This window comes from Prionailurus bengalensis, chromosome B4, assembly GCF_016509475.1.
Source record: "Prionailurus bengalensis isolate Pbe53 chromosome B4, Fcat_Pben_1.1_paternal_pri, whole genome shotgun sequence".
NCBI classification, from domain to species: domain Eukaryota; kingdom Metazoa; phylum Chordata; class Mammalia; order Carnivora; family Felidae; genus Prionailurus; species Prionailurus bengalensis.
The window spans coordinates 140,312,552-140,326,846 of record NC_057358.1 but is presented as its reverse complement, the minus strand read 5'-3'; the positions used below and the strand labels follow the sequence as shown (position 1 = coordinate 140,326,846).

The window sequence follows — 14,295 nt, the reverse complement described above, 5'->3', positions numbered from 1 at the left end:
GATCCGGGTGTCGGCAGATCTGGTTCCGGTGGGAGGGAGGCCTCTTCCACGGCGGACAGACATCACCGTGCTCCTGTGTCTTATAATCGCACCATGGGGCCCCAAGTCACGACCAAAGCACATCCTAGAGGCCACTTGCACACGCTCTGGGGGTCAGAGCGTCAACATATGTGTGTGCAGGCACAGGCCACCAGCGCGCACCTGCGCCCACGCGGTCTCTGGGAGCCTGCGGGCTGGGGGAGGAAGCCCGGGGGGGGGGGGCACGCCACCCCCGACTACGTGGCCCACGTGGCACTCAGGTGTCCTTGTGGACCCGAGACGGCCAACCCTTCCGCTGCCCTGTGCCTCCCTCCTCACTGCCCACGTGGCCGTGGCCACCTCACTGTCCCACAGCCCCTGGACCACGTCTCCCGGCGGCTCTGCGTGGAAATGCCTGGGACACGTCTCCCGGCTGGCCAGATGAATAAACGAACACGAGAGCAAGGAGGGACGTCCCCCCACACTGCCGCCGCTCCTAAAGGCCGCCCTCACACCGCCGGTGGCGGGACAGCATGGCAAGGACCCAAATGGACCTCGACGCCATTTAATAACTTCATTATTGGCTTTGAGGATATGACCCTGTAAGTGATCTGCAGCTGGAAAATGCAGACGATTATGGGCTCAGAGACACAGGGAGGTGTGACGGCCATTAAAACACATTATGTCAGCTCCAGAGAGGGACACATTCAAACCCAGATTTAATTTGTCCGTGTGTAAAACGCGAGACTGTAAGAAACACCTAGGGCAAGTAGCAAATGAGTGTGTGCCGAGGAAAAGCAGAGGACGATTTGCGGGCTCCCGGCAAATTGAACATAAGCTCTCATTATAATGCAGCCACAGCGAGCGAGCACGCAGTAATGGCTACATGGGGACGGTGGGGCCCTGGCCCGGAATGAGAATGAACCACACAGCCCGGCTCTCTAGCCGCCCGGGACCTCCCGACACCCTCCCGGCCCCGGATCCTCCAACGTGCAGATCCCGGAGGACCCGGGGGGTGGGGTAGACATGCACACCGCCCTCCCTTGTCCCTCGCCCCTCCGCCAACGAGCATCTGACTCGGCGGCTGCCACATCTCCCAGACCTACTTCCATGAGGGCGGGCGGTGCCCCCAGGGGACTGAGCCCTGGGACTCGGGTGCGGGGAGAACGTGAGAGGCGGGCCGGCGGGAGCCCCACACGGGCTTTGACGCAATGGGGCGGTGGCTCCCTCTGAGCCCCGCGGGACCCCCCTCACTCTGCCCGTCTGCCGGTCCCTGTGGCCCTCCTCATCTCCCGGGGGAGCCCCTCGATCCCCAGGACTTGCTCCTGGAAGGCGTTGGTCATGCCTGGATCGACCCGGAGTGTCCACCAGAAGGGGAGGCAGCTCGGCAAGGTCGCGGTAAGGACTCAACACGCGGACGTGTGTCCAGGCCTTCCCCACGTTGAGGCAGGCACGCAGGACACACAGGGGCAGGAGCGGTCCGGCGGAAAAGGTGTCACCGGAGAGACGGTCACAAGGAGGCTCCAGCCCCCCTTCTGCCCCCCCCTCCAAGGGCAAGACTCAGAGATCAAGTCTTGGGGCCATTCCTCAGGGCCCACGTGGATGTCACGGTGGTGACCACACAGCGGTGACCACCCGAGGCCGGGGCCACACGACACCGTATTCCCAGACGCTCGTCTGTCCCCTACAGCTGCCGACCAGTGGGCACAATTCACCATGTGGCCTTCGGAAGGGGGAGTGTTGTTTCCTGTCATTTTAAATCAGAACCGGAGCCTGGTCCCCAGCTTCCTCCCGAGGTGCCCCCCCAACTGCCATCAACAGAGACGACCGTCAAGCCCACGGCCAGGGTCCACAGGCTCAGGCGCAGCTCCCAGGGGCCAGGACGGGGGGGCCACATCCTGGAGCTTCTGTTCTCACCAGCCGCCAGCAAAGGCCCTGAGGCCGCATCCCCGGGGGACACCCTGTGCCTGGGGCTGGATGCACACTACACAGTGTAGCTGGTGTCTGGGCCGCAGGGAGGGGGGAGGTGCACGCTGCTCCTTCTGGACAAACCCCGACAACAGGGACGCCAGCTCTGGGCATAAAGGAGGTGGGACGAGAGTGCAGGGCAGAGGCTGAGAACCGCAGCCTGGAATGTCTCCAGTCAGATCCTAGAAAGAGGCCCCTGCGGGCTGAACACAGTAGCTCGGGCCGCCAGCGCACAAAGAGCCTGGCCACGGCCCCGGGATGGGGAGGGCCAGGCGCTCCCGGGTCCGCGAGGTGCCCCTCGGCCGGGCCCGTCCTGGGAGCAGCCTCCAAGGATGCCTCGTCCGTGCACCACACTGTCTGGTGTCTGCGGGGCCAGCTTGGCCTTGTCCGTGGTCACGGCCTGTCACGCCTGCCGGGAGCCCAGCCTGCTGTGGCCCCCGTGGCCCCGGAGGCCACCACCCTCCCCAGGATTGCCAGTTTCCCTTCACAGGCAAAGGTGTCCCAACGTGGGCCTGCCTGGGAAGCATCTCTCCCCAGATGAATACAGATGGCAGAGGCCGATTTAAATAAATCTATTAATTATCCCCAGCTTAGCACACACACACACACACGTGTGTGTGTGTGTGTGTGTGTGTGTGTGTGTGTGTGTAAGCCGCAGCTCCTAAATAATGTAATTTCAAAAACCTCAGCATCTATTACATTGAATTACTTCCCCGTGTGGTGTGCAGGAAGAAGGCTCACTACTAACCATGTCGGTCCCCAGAGCCTACAGGCCTCAAGGGGGCCGTTCCCTGCACCTCCAGGATGCACAGGCGGGGAGCACTTCCTGCCAAGGACCCGCCTCCTCCCAGGCCCCCTGGGATCCCCCCAGTGATCGGGACAGACTCATCTCCTCTGCCCCAGAGCCCCTGTCTGTGACCCCCACGACTGACCCCACCAGCCCCTGGGAGAAGCTACCACTGAATCTGATTCTCCCCCAAAGGACCAGGCTTCAGCATGAGGTCTTAGCCAGGACCCCGTGGTCCCCACCCAAATACCAGGACAACCCCCCTGGGAGGTGCAGAGGTCCTCACTAGAATGTGGCCCGCACTAGAATGTGGCTGGGGCAGGGGGCGGGGGGGGGGGGGGGCGCCGTCGGGCCGGGAATCCCAGGGCCTGGGCCTTGGAGGACGCTGCCCCGGGACAGGTGAAGATTTCCAGTGCGTGGCCCTACAGTGCCGGGCCATCAGCCAAGCTGTACCTCCTTGCCTTATGCCCTGGGACAGGTGTCCTGAGGGCCCCCGCCCCACTGTGGCAGCGGGGCTTGGACAAGCGGTCCCTGCAAAGGTCATCTCTTCTCTGAAACCCTTTGGTGATGGGGTCACCGAGCCACAGGAGGCCTCAGAGCACGGGGCGCCCAAAGTGTGGGAGTGCCCCACAGCCCCCAGGCACGTCCAGGGTTAACGATTCCTTCTTGCCTTGTTTCCCTGTCTCTCTCCGGTCAAGATCGGAGCTTCTGAAGGCACAGACGCACTTGAACATCCGCCGTGTGAAAGTGAAGATTCCAGACAAAAGCCACAGCATGAGCTGGAGGGGGAGGCGGCCTCCCTCAGCCCAGGCCCCAGAAGGAGCGGAGGGGCTGTGGACTGCGGCCGAAAGGCTCTGAGCCGCCGGGGTCCGAGGGCCGCGCTCTGAGAGCACAAGGAAGTGTGAGCACGTGCGGAGGAGGTCTGAGGCCAGCGGTGCCGCTGGGGAGCGCTGGGCCCCGTCGCCCCCAAGCCACACCCTGTGCTATCCTTCCCCCCGCTCCCCAGGTAGCGACAGGCCGCGGAGGGCTCCCGGTTCTCCCCCAGGGACCCACTGTCTTCCCCCTGCTCCTGTCTCCACCTCCACCGACTCTCAGAATCCGCGGCCACGCCTGCCACACGGCCGTCTCGGGTCCCACTCGCCAGAAGCATCGTCCAGTGACCTCTGCAGACACGGAGGAGCCGGCCCAGGGAGGCTCTCGGGGACCCCTGACCCCAGGCACCATAGCGGAGACCATCCCGGAAAGGGACAGCCAGGGACAGGTGCGCCCACCTGCTGGGGAAACAGACACCTGCGTGGGCGGGTTCTAGGTGTGAAGGGCATCTCGGCACCTAGACGTTCCTAGATCGCTTCCCAGACACCTGGGAAATGGTGAAACCGTTGTCATCTGGGGGTCTAATCCATTAAAACAATAGCTCTTAATGCTCATCCGTTTCTGGCAATAAATGGCGGTAATCGTTTGCCGATGAAGCCGCCGTGACCTTCACTGAACCCCAATGGTGCTCATCCGTGTTCTCGTTAAATGACGGGCCCCCATCGCTCTTTGAAACCCGAAATGCTCTCCTTCCCAGAATTTCCAAAGCCTCCCCAAAGAGTAATTAACTCATGTGATTAAAAATGTAATATGTTGGGGACATTTTTTACTTTACGAAGGTACCAGGTTAAAAGTTTTAATATGCACTGTATTAATCATAAATCATTTTGATTAAAAAAAAAAGCTTCACAGAACGAGAAGTAATTGGAAAAGCTTCGTTGTCAATGTTGGATTATGATAATTTCTTTCCTATCCTAATTTTTATTAATGAAAAAGAAAGTGATGAACGAAAGCGGCCGTCAAACTCCTGCACCGTCACAGCCGGCGGTCTGGGGAGCCCTTCCGGAATGTTCTGAAGATGTCTGTCCCGTGTCCCCAGGCCCCGCAGGGGAAGCTCCTCCAGCGGCCCCGACACGGACTGGGGAGTGGGGAGTGGGGAGGCCTGAGGGCAAGGCCGTGGGTCTGCCCCGCGTTCTCCGCTCTGGGGGAAGCTCCGTGTGCCCCTCGATGCCACAGGCCGGGGACGGTGGCCTCGTCCCCACTGGGGAGGGAAGGACACCGAGAGCTGGCAGGTGAGCGTGTTCACCCGCAGGCATCGGCACCCGCCTGGTGCCCCGTTCTGGGCGATGCTGGGGGCTGGGAAATGCCCTCTGAGCGACGAAAGGCCTGAACGGAGAAGGGCACAGCCCACAGGTCAGGGAACAACGGGGTGTGGCAGACGTGAAACCACCAGGGACAGAGAGCCCGAGGGGGCTGGGCCTGGACTGAGTGGCCACGAGACGTGAGCTCAGGAACGCCGCAGGAACCTTCCAAAAGGCTCACCGTGCCCCAGAAAATGAGCAGGGTCCCCAGGCCGAGGAAGACTCGGGCACAGGGGCCGGGCGGGTGTGGAACCGGTGGCTGCCCTGCCCCGTCCCGTCAAACATGGGCACCGGGGACCAGCAGAGAAGCAAGTCCCCCTAAACACTCACGAGTCTGTCACCAGCCTGCCTGAAGCCCTCCACCAAACCCGCCATCACAGTCACAGGCGCCTGATCTCATCAGCTTGCCCTGTCCCGCCTGCACCGGTGACCCCTCCCCCCTTGCACACTGCCCCCCCCCCCCGGCGCCCTCCCTGTCATCCCGGGATCCTTCACCCCCTCTTCCGCCATCCTGCCCCCAGCGCGCTCCTGTCAGCCGGCCAGACACAGAGGGATGGGCTCCCGACCCTCCCCGGCACCCAGTGGTGTGCAAGCCACCATTCCCTCGTGTCCCAGGCACCCCATGTGTCAGTCCTCGGCCGGGGTACGAGGGATGCTGCCATGAGCACAGCCAAGGCCTGACCGACCCCCCCCCCCCCCCCCCCCCCGTAACACCTGCGGGTGTGAGTGACATTGCCATGGAAACACACTTAGCAGGGCAGGGACGGCACAAGGGGAGAGGCCATCTGAGTCACACTGGTCCTGGGCGGCCTCCCCCAGGAGGTGACATTTGTCCGAGACCAGGACTGCAGAAGTCACGACGTGTGGACAGACCTATCCGAGAAGGCAGAGCAGGGCCTGATCCGAGAAATGTGGCAGAATCTCCAGGCCGTCGGGAAGGGCTGAGGCAGGGCGAGGGGGTGAGGGGTCGGGGGGGAGGCAGGGCAGAGGCGGACAGCAGGGGGGATGGGTCCGGACAGTCCTGCAGGCTGGGGAGCTGCAAGGCAGGTCCACAGCCCCAGCCACGGTGGCGTCTCTAGTGTGTGGATCAGGCTGAAGCCAGGTGGCCCGTTCGGGTCTCTCTCCGCCCGGTCTACGCCGTCTACACCCGGGGCGGCACTAGACTCGCTTCATGTCCCCGCACAGGCAGGGCCTCGGGACGTGGAGGGGACACGTGAATGAAATGCAGTGATGCTGAGGGCGGCTCTCATCAGAACCGCGAGGGGCCGAGCCCGACCAGCAGCCCCAGGGGAGCCCAGCGGACCCCTCTGCGCACAATAAATATTTACTTAAGGTTTTTCCAGTTGTCAGTGTGATAAACGGACCCCTGACACAATCAATGAATCAAGTAAGCCGAGTTAATCTACAGGAGGCCCTCCTAGGGCACACCCCACTCTGCCCGCCACGCAGAGCGTGGGGGGTGATGGGAGTGGGGGGGCGGTGGGCACCCCATTACGCTCAGGACTGGGCACGGCGGGCCCCAGGGCGGGGATGGTGCAGAGGGACAGGGACAAAGTGTGGTCGGAGCAGCTGTCCGAGGACCGAAGAGACCCAGGCCACGGGGCAGAGCCGAGCACAAGCAGGGACGGAGGTCCTGCCGGTGAGCTCGGCCTCCCCCACCCGATGTACCAGCTGCCTGCAGAAGGGACTTCGCCTCAGGCCGTCCCCAGGCCACACCCGCAGGCCAAACCGGGACGTCCTCACCCCTCAAGACATCCTTGGTGGGGCCAGGTTTGCAGCCCAACCCCCACCCGTGCCCGCGTCCCTCGTGGGAGGCCAAGCCGAGTCCATTTAATCCCAGAGCAACTCAATTCAATCAACGCTCAATTCAACAGGAGACCTCGCAGCCTGATTTACGTTCTTTCGAGATTCCTCCGGCGTGTTCCCTTCTCCAGACCCGGCCCGGCAGCTCCTCCAATGAGGGGACCGCGTCCTCCCCGGGCAGTGCTGGCCCCATAAGCCGCTTCTGTTCCAGAATCTAACGCGTCTGTTTCCTTCTCTCTCCATGAAACCCTGGGGCCTGTTTTTCTAAATAAAGTGTAATCGGCACGCAGCTGCGCCCACCCCCTTCTGGAAGCGTGGAGCGGCGGAACAGACACTGTGGGGCCACAGAGCCAAAACCATGTCCTATCTGACCCCTCGCAGGGAAGGTCTGCTGACCCGGGCGGCACCCTGAGCTCCTCATCCCGGAAGGGACCTTGGCTATTTGTCACCGTCTCCGGACCTGAGGCAACGGGTCCCTGGCATGTTCGCCCAGCCGCAGCACCCAGTCAAAGCTCGGACTGTGAGCTCTTTGGGAGACTGGTCTAAGGGGGTGCCCCTGGGTGGGGGACCTATGGCACCCACCTCCCCACGACGGCCCAAGAGCTCCGAGGTAGGGCCTTCTCAGGCGCACAGGGCTGGCTTGCACCTTCCACAGAGTCTCTGAGCCATCAGCCCTGCAGGGCCTTGATGGGGCCACGCTGTGGGCCCAGCCCTGAGCCAGGAGCCGGGGTGGGGGTGGGGAGGTCGTGCATCAGAGCAGGGTATGACACAAATAACAGAGAGGAGCTTAGGGCCCCAGAAAGGCTGGACTTTGTCCGGAATGGGAGGCAGGGAGAGCCCAGGGTCGAGGAACCCTAAGACTAGCCAGCCCTTGCACGGTCACCTTCCAGAAACCTCTATCCCAGAACAGGGGTCCTGGCATGTCCCAGCCCCGGATGGAGAGCCACCCACGGGGAAAAGGAGGAGGGAATTAGAAGCTCCCACCCACGGACCTCTCCCAGCCCCAAGCACGATCTTAAGCCCCTGAACTCCATGACTCAGTCTGCACACGCACCTCTCCCAGATGGGGCGTCATGACCCCTGAGACCTCACACATAAGGCAGCAAGCTAAGGTGGGGCCTTTGCTGGAGGCCGTGGGGCAGGAAGGGACAGACAAGCCCCATTCCTGAGACCAAGCCCAAAGCCACCCACCTGCTAGTGGGCCCTACTCAGGTCCCTGCCGTGCTGGCTAGGGTCACTCACAGTCCCAGGCGGACCTGTCCTGGACACCCAGACAGCCATGTGAATGAATGAAGGCCTAACCTCAGGGCAGCTGGCCTCCCTCAGTGCCCCTCCCCCCAGCCAGGGCCAACGTCACGTGGGCAGAGCCCCAGGCAGTGCGCGTTCCCGTGTGCAGCCCTGGGCGAGCGCCATGACCTGAGGCTCATTCTGATGGAGGAGGCAGAGGTGTCTCCCTACAGGGACCCCACAGGGACCCCGTGGAGACAAGCCTTCATGCTACACGCGCCCGGCACAGCATCTGGCACGCGGCCCCTGGGAACACGGCCCAGGACGCTGCTGCCACAACGGGGCTGGGGTCGTGGGGGCAGCTCCGGCCACGGGAGCAGGGGAGGGTGGCCTAGCTCCACGGGACGGGGCCCTAGGAACGATCTCGCCGTGGCTCTCCCCACCTCATGCGTCTTCCTCCCCACCCCCTCCCCGCTTCTGCAGAACGTGAGCAGAAGTGGAAACACGGGCCGCCCCGGGACCCCCACGCACAGAAGTCCACACGCACCTGAAGGCAACGTTTTGTGGCACAGCCCATCGGGTCTATATTTAGCGCTGAACTTGAAGCCAAACATCAAGGAGTTCTGGCACGGAATCTTTGATGGGCTCGCGCCCTTAGCGTGTGCTCTGAACACCAGCGAGCCCGCCGTCCCCTGACCTGCGAGGTGACAGGAAGGCCGGCCCTGCACAGGGGACTCTGCCCCTGCATTTATGGGGCCGCGCCCCCTGCCCGATCGGACTCACCGGAGCGGCCTCACCCCCGCGCTTTGGGGCGTGATGGGCTCAGGATGACGCTGAGCCGGGGGACGCGGGCACCCCCGGATGGAACGCGGGGGACGGCGCGCCAGGAACGTGCTGGGCCCTCCTCGCCGAGGCCCAAAGCAGGGGCAGCAGCTACCACTTGGGGAACCGTTTTCAACGGCAGATATTTGCCGCACAGTGAGCAGAACCCAGCTGGTTCTGGGAACACTTCAGTGTGGACGTGACGTGCCCACCTCCCTCCCGGGGCGGGAGAAGGTCCGAGAAGGTGTTTCGTCCAAGGAGAGCATCCTGGACCAGGACGCGGTGGTCCGGGCTCCCGGACGCGCAGGCTGTGTGGTCCGGCAAGGCCTCCATCCACACACGGGATCCGACGACAAATTCGAGTCTGGAAGGTGTCGGACTGTCACGAGCGGTCAGACGGTGGGGGCCGCCTTGGGCTAGGATGTTCCTGGGGGCTGGGGCTGCGAATCAGAACCGGAAGTCCCCACGGCAGGTCCCCGAGGATGATGCACTCCACCTTCCGATAGAGCAGGTGCGGAGGGACGGGGGAGTCCCAACCTCAGACAGCTAAGTCATGGCCCCGGGGAGGAGGGAGGGCGCTTCTCCGGGGCCCCCGCCGCCCACCCTCCTCTCCCTGGGAACGCTGCTGAGACTCCCTTCTCACCCCCAGGAGGTCACCTCCTGTCACACACGGCGTCCTTCCTCCCCAGCCCGGGGAGCGCACGGACAGCGGGAAAACACCCCCGCACAAACGTCTCCCGGCCACAGCCCTGCCGATGGAAACACCAGGGCCGACATCCCACCTTCCTGCGACTCTCACAGACACCAGGGCGGGATCGCTCCGCCTGGCAGGGCCGGCTGTGGCTCCCAGCTCTCCGACACCCCACCACCCAGGGGGCATCGGGCTTCGGCCTCCTGAGCCTTGCTGCTGGGAGCGCTTCAGGGTCCTGAACCCCTGCCTGCCCTCCCGAAATGGCAAAGGCTCCTCTGGTGATTCTCTGCCGGTGCCCGTGGCCAACATCACTGAGCCATCTCCCACCATCTCCCACCGAGCCTACAAGATGCCAGAACCTTCTCAGGAGAGCCTGTCAGGCATCTGAGGTGACGTCACTGGGAAGCTGCACGCAGGGAGTACCTGTCATCCCGGAAGCCTCCCCAGCTCCCGCAGCCTGTCCGTGCGCCCTGCACCGGGCTCCCTGCCCTCCCTCCGCGCCCACCCACACCTTGTCCCCGCCAGGTGCGCCGTCGGCCCAGCTGGCTCCCGGCAGCCGGTCCTCATCTCGCCAGACACGTCAAAGGAAGTAAGGAGACGCGCGTGCTTTTAAAGACGGTCTCAAGCTTCGAAGAAATCGTTCCACGGTCCACTCCTTAAATTCCCCGGAGAACGTCAGTCCACGCTTGTGGCTGACACCGTCTGGGGCCAGCGCTGTGGTTCCGAGGGATTAACGTCGCTTCCTCCGTCCCTCTCCCCATCACTCCCTCACCCGGCACATCCGGACACATCCTGCCACAAAGTCTCAGAATCGCCTGTGCCCTCGGCTTGACCTGGGCTGTCCTCCTCACGTTCAGCCCAGGCAAGCTGGCCATCCGTCAGTCACTCCAGAAGTAGCAGTTGAGGCCCCACCCCCACCGTCCGCGGAGGGGTCTATCTGCTGTCTGCGTGGGCCTCGCCGTCCCCCCACATTCTGAAGGCGGGGGCTGAAAGGTCTGAGGTCTTAGTTCTGGGGCTCCCAGAGGAGTCAGGGCCGGAGCGAGTTTTCCGGAGGCCCATCCCGCGAGTTCTGCCCTCTGGCCCGTCCCTGCGCCCACCCGGGAAGTGAGCCGACACCCGGGGACTCTTCTTAGGCTGAGATCGCTCTCCCTTCAAAGGCCAGTGTGTTTAGAATGTCATTTGCAAGAGACCCTTGCCGTGTTTCTGCTCCGTTCCTGGGGGCCTGGAACTCGGGAGACCAGGCGGAGAAGCATGTATTTGTGACACAGAGAAGGGCTCCCATCATGCATTTCCCCCACGCTGGGGGAGCACTTGTGCCACGTCCTGGGGACACGGGGCGAACGGCACAGAGCGGCTCTGCCCTCAGGAAGCTCACGGTCGCAGGGCCGAGGCATGCATGACCCCCGAGCCGCGCCCGGCTTGGGAAGGTCCTGAGCCGTTTGTAACAAGACACAGAGGCCGGCAGGAAGCTCAGAACGTGGGGATCCCGGCAGGTGCGTGTGGAGACGGCAGGGCTGATGGTGACAGGCGGGCAGGTACAGAGAAGCCGCTGTCCCGACAGGAGGACGCCCAGGGGGGCCCGTGTTCAGGTTACCGAGTGTCCTGTGACTCAGTTCCTCCCTGGAGAAAGGGGGGCTCCAGCGAGGAGTCGCTGCGCGTACATCACCGGCAGCCGTGTTGGGTGCCCCGTCGACCATCAGTACCCGCCGACGCGGACGACCTGTGTCGTCCGGGGCGCACGGCGTCCCCAGCAGCGAGCTTGGCCCTACCAGTGTGACTGTGCGTTTGGTCCTCACGCCTGGGGAAGGGGCCGGTGCCGCTGTCCTCACCCGCGTGGGGGCCTGCGGCTCTGTCCACTGCCCAGGGCCACGTGCCAAGAGCAGCCAGAGAAGGACCCCACCCCGTGCAGCCAGCCCCAAGGCCGCCCACGGCCCGGCCCCGGGCCTCAAGGGTGGACTCGACGGGACCCAGCCCGACCCCTGGGGGACCCAGCCCGACCCGGGCCGTTTTGCTGGAGAGCCTGGAGGCTGCTGCTCCGTAAGCCTTGGTCCCTTCTCCAAAGGCCACCGCGCGAATGCCGTGAATACTATCTAAATTCCAATGAGGCCCCTTCCTGAAATGTGTGCGATCATTTGCTGCACCAAAGTTCAGGATGAGCGTGGATCTGTGACGCGTCATCCAACCTCCAGCCCCGCGTGGACCGCCTCCGCCAAGGTGACTCAGCAGGCGTGGTGGGGTGCGGGGGCGTGGTGGGGCGTGGAGGGGTGGGGCGTGTGGGGGCACGGGGGGGGGCACAGGAGGGCGCGGGGGGGCCATGAGGGGCGCGGGGGAGTTGGGGGGGCATGAAGTGCCTCGGGGAGGGCGCGGGGGGTGCCAGGTTCCTCTTGGGTGACTGTTGGGAAGGGAGGCAGGGGCACCGGGGGACGACCCCGCACCTGGCGGGAGATGGGTTCCGGTCGCGAAAGGAGTGATGCGTGTTCACTCTTGGTGTCTCTGTCACAGGGAGACTGAGGGTCCTTCCGGGCCGATGAATTTACATGTCCCATTGGAGAAGTCTTCCTTAGATCAATGTGGTTTCTACACGGAACTTCTCTTTGGCCGAAAGCCTGGCGTAGGTGTGATGGCATCCTGCAGGCTCATTCCCAGAAACACAATGAATTCAGAGAACAACTGACTTCGGCCCAGCAGGGAGGAAGCACACATGAGGCCCCTGCTGTATGCCACGTATGACAGGGAAGAGGGTGGCTGGCGGGCTGCTGAGTGACCGCCCCTCCCTCCCCCCAGCCCGCCCCTGGCTTGGCCCGGCAGGATCCGTGATGCGCAGGGGCCGGAAGTGACCACGAGCTCGGCGTGTGCTTCCGAGGTTGGGCCCCTCATGCTTCGAGCACAGGGCAGCCCTGAGCCTCCGCCCTCGGCCGGGAGCACGCCTGCCGGCTTCCACGGAAGCTGGCGAGTGCACAGCCTTGCCCTGGAGCCCGGTCCTCACTGACCGCAGACGTGAGCACCGTACGGTGCCGCCGAATTTACAGCTTCAGCGGCGGTGCCGACCTGTGACAGGTGTCGGCTTCCGGGGAGGACCAGCGGGGAACCCACGCCTATGGTGGCCCTGGAGGGAACCGGGGGGCAGGCGGGGACGGGGGGACCGGGGAAGCTCTCGGGAACGTGGCAGGCCACGTCGCCTCTGGAGACCTTGCAAAATCCCCGACATCTTCCTTACCACGTTTTGCTTGTGAGAAGGAGCAGCCCCTCCGGGGTCCGATCTCCCACAAGCGCTGGGTTCTGGGAAGCCAGAACGATGGTCTGCCCTCTGGCCACTCCTGGGGTCTCCTCGGCTTTGCAGGGGTCCCCATGCCGCTGCAGCACCAGAGGCCGTGCCTCCCAGGACTGGGGGCTGCAGGGACTGAGATACCGGGAGAGCCCGCGACATAGACACCAGTGGGGCGACAGGTGCGTGGCTCGGGCTCTGGGTGGGGACCGCCCTCCCTGGGCTCGGGCTCCATCACTGTCGTGCCGTCGAATGCCGGGTCTCGATTTTCCCCACTTGTCGAACGGGGCGGGGAACATTACCGCTCAGCGAAGTCGTTTCGTGTGTGTGCGCACGTCAGACCCCAGGAGAGAGGTGGGAGAATCCCGCCCTGCGGGGAGATCCAGATTCAGGACGTCTGGGAGGGGGCGGAACGTCTTCCCAGGACGGCCGATGCCGTGGCCCTGAAACCCACTCAGACCCACCAGCTCGGCGAGGGTGGCGTTGGCTTGGTGATGTAACACCTGCAACATGGCGGACGGGGCTGGCGAGTGACGTGGAGTCTCTGAATGCAAGTCACTGTCACCCTCACTCCTGCTGGTGCTTAATTAGAGCCACCCTGGCCATCTAAACGCTGGCCAAGCTACCGGCCACGGCCGAGGACCCCGTCTCTGTCTCACCAGCACCCAGGTTCACCGTGGGCGTTTCAGTGCCTAGAACCTCACGGGCAAACCGTCCTCGCTTCCCGGGAAGGCGGGGTTGAAGGGCAAAGAGACAGAAGCCCCCGGGGAGGGGTGGTCACGGGGGACCCCCACCCACACAGCTCCCCTGGCGGGTCCAAGCCTCGGGGCCGAACCTCCCCCGTGAGGCGCCCCTGGGAGCGCTCCATCCCGCACACGGAGGGGCTCGCAGACAGAGGACAACCCTACTCCTTCCTCCCAGCAGAGCAAAATGGCCCCGAAGCCTTGTTCCCACAGAGCACGGGAGTCTAGTGGCTCGGGGCCTGTGGGATCCTCTGTAAATGGCTCGGCTGGAGGGCCACGCCGCCTTTTCATTTGAAGATACAGATACCATCAGACATTTTGATCATTTCTATTTCTGTTTCCACACTTCGATTTTGGCAGGAGTCTCTTGGGAGCTGAGGGGTGGGGGGGGGGGTGGAGAGACACATTTTTCTCTACCGTTTTTAATCTTCTTTTATTTATCAAACTTAGCTCCTCTTTTGGTGGATTAAAACAGACTTGGACGGAGTCTGGAAAAACAAACTCTTTTAAAACAAGACGGAGATTCAGTCCAGCCAACTGCCTGCTTCCAACGCTCCTCAAGCCGAGCGAAGGGCGTTCGTTGGGGCGGCCACCCCTGCCTGTGCAAGGCGGTGGGGCGTCAGTCACGGGAGCAAGCAGAGCGGGATGCACATGGGCTGAAGGAACCCATGCTTTGTGACGGCGCACCAGCTCGAGTCACCAGGCCCTGGGACAGCGCTGCAGAAAGGGTGTCAGTGGAGGCTTCCCCTGCGGTGGACGCCTTCGGAGGTGAAGGGCTCAGAGGTGCCGCTGGCCCG

The 14,295-nt window shown here is 63.6% G+C and overlaps 1 protein-coding gene across 1 annotated transcript in view; it reads right to left on the bottom strand.

Annotated features, from left to right (window-relative positions):
* Positions 1-14,295, bottom strand: part of TAFA5 (TAFA chemokine like family member 5) — a 191,963-nt gene that overhangs the window by 132,152 nt on the left and 45,516 nt on the right. The gene's annotated exons all lie outside the window — the stretch shown is intronic.